The sequence below is a fragment of the Pteropus vampyrus genome, unplaced genomic scaffold, assembly GCF_000151845.1.
Source record: "Pteropus vampyrus isolate Shadow unplaced genomic scaffold, Pvam_2.0 Scaffold125, whole genome shotgun sequence".
Classification (NCBI taxonomy): Eukaryota; Metazoa; Chordata; class Mammalia; order Chiroptera; family Pteropodidae; genus Pteropus; species Pteropus vampyrus.
The window spans coordinates 2,633,735-2,636,320 of NW_011888906.1; the positions used below are offsets into that span (position 1 = coordinate 2,633,735).

A 2,586-nucleotide genomic window follows, 5' to 3' on the forward strand; every position below is an offset into this window, starting at 1 on the left:
CTAGTGGAAGAAAAGAAGGAAATTTACTATTTTACATAAACCAATTGTGGAAGAGGCAGAAGTAGATCTGGCTTCAGAACTTAATTATTAAATTATCTGACCAAGTATTCCTTTAGCTCAGCACCAGTCAGATGCACAGATTTTGATTCCAATTTTAGCTCCACCAAGACTTACCAGTCATGCGACCTGGAGAAAGATTGGTAATCCTTTTTATCTTCAGTTTCTCCCTATATAACATAATGTTAATAATAATAGTTATCACATTAGGATATTGCAAAGATGAGAATAGACATAAAGCACCAGAGGGCTAGGGCATAACACCTGTTGCTTAGCAGTGAGAGGAGGGGGCAGTGGTTGTTAGGACCCAGATTTGGCCACCTACTCGTTGTCCAACCCTGTACAAATCAATTCTCCTCTTAGTGCCATAGTTTCTTCATCTATAAAATGAGAATACCTTTCTCTCATACAGAAAGTATAGCAGTTGCATAGATATAATAGCCACCTCACAGGTTTATTTTGAGGGTTCGGTGAATGAATGTATGTGAAGTGTTTAGTGCAATGTCTGACACCTATGAAGCTCTAAATGTTGATAGTATGAGTGGAAGGAACAGCAATTGTGGTGATTATTATAGGAGGCGGTATACACAGTGGCCACACATCAAATCAGGACTCAGATTCAAGATCCTTCACTTACTAGCTGTGTGACCTCGGGCAAGGCAATGAACCTTTCTGAGCCTCAGTTTCGTTACACATAAAATGGAAAATAATTGTACCCGATGCAAAGGGTGTTCTAAGAATTGAATGAGAAAAATGCTATTATGATGATGATTTTCATAATCATTGTCAATATCACAAGCGATGTCGAATCACAGTACCCATCTGTGGCAGTGACCCACTTCACAGTGGACTTCTGGGTCAGCCTCCATGTGCCCAGCCTGCCTGTCGTCTCTCTCAGGACTTAGGCACACACTCCCGATTTGCATAATGATAAAAGCCTGTTGAGAGATTGACCTTATGACAAAGCTCCTCATCCCTTCCAATGGGTGGACCCTGCACTGGATTTGCAGATCAGGTTGGAAATGCTAAAGGAATTTCAGCCTGGGCGTTAAACTCCTAAACCTGAGGTTTGCGATTATGTGGCATAGATACCATGGGACCGTGGGATCATGTGGTCTTCATTCAGGGATCTGGTGGTAATGTGGTCTGTTAAACAGAAGATCTGATATTCATGGAGCTCTGGGGATTAGGTGGCCTGTCAGTCAAGGCTTGTAATGCATCCCCAGGTTCTTGATAAAAGTCATGAGTTTCTCAGAAGGTGGGCAGAGGATGGAGAAGAAGTTCAGGTGAGCAGAGTCAGAGCTGCACTTGTATAATAAGGATGCCAGCAGACACATGTGACTATTGAGCATTTGAAAAGTGTCTAGTCCAAATGAGGTATGCCCTCAGTAGAAAATATATACTGGATTTTGAAGACCTAGCATGAAAAAAGGTAAAATATCCCATTAAATAATTTTACATTGATTACACCTTTATACAATGTTATTTTGGATAGATGGGGTTAAATAAAATACTATTAAGTTAATTTCACCTTTTTCTTTTTAGAGCGTACTAGAAAATTTAATGTTATATGTGTGGCTCACATTATATTTCTCTTTGGACAGCACTGTTCTAGGGAATTCAGGCAGAAGATAAGTTATTGTCATGTCAGAAGTACTGGGTTCTTCTGAGGTACAGGAACAAGGCTGCAGACTCCAGGGAGCTCTGGTTGTTGAAGGAATTTGACAAAGAAAGGCACTCAGCCGCAGGACCTCAAGTAGACAGAGGACCTGTCCCCTCTCCACTTGTCTCCATTCTGACTTAGCATCGGACACCATCACCTATTGCCAGGATGATTCTAACGGTCTCCTGCTAACTAATCTCCCTTCTCTACTTTTGTTCTCCAAAAATCTGTTTTCCTGCCACTTTTGACAGCCAGAGAGATTTTTAAAAACTACCTGACTATCCACTCCAAGAGACTCACTTTAATCTCTTTCATGGCTCCCCGTCTTTTTGGAATTGAATTCAAGGTCATGCGACCTCAAGCCTGGTTTGGAAGGTCCTGCGTATCTGGCCTTCAGCTGCTGTCCTGCCTCACCTTCCTCCATTCTCTGCCTCGTGAGCCTATAAAAGGTGCCAGCTGCACTCCTGCCTCAGGGCCTTTGCACATGCTATTTCTGCTGCTTGGAACATTCTTGCTTAATAACTCATCTAAATGGTGCCTTTTCATGTTTCAGGCCTCAACTTAAATATTCCCTCCTCTAACAAACCTTCTCCTTCCATACTCCCTAATAAAAAGCCCCAATTTCCTTCATTTTTTTCCTGTTGTTTACTCTCATCTCATTATCATCTGTTGACACTCGGGTGCTTACTTATTTAATCTTTTAATCTTTCACTAGATTTTAAGCTGTGTGGTAGGTCCATATCTCTTTTGCATCCCCAATCTTAGCATGAAGGCTGTCACATAGGAGCCACTTAGAAAATATTTGTTAAAAATAATAAGTGAATGAAGGTCTGTTATGTAAATCAGAACACAAATTCAATACCAGC

At 41.2% G+C, this 2,586-nt stretch overlaps 1 pseudogene; it reads right to left on the minus strand.

Annotated features, from left to right (window-relative positions):
- Window positions 1-2,071, minus strand: part of LOC105296520 — a 7,477-nt pseudogene extending 5,406 nt beyond the window's left edge.
- Between the last annotated feature and the right edge of the window lie 515 nt (window positions 2,072-2,586).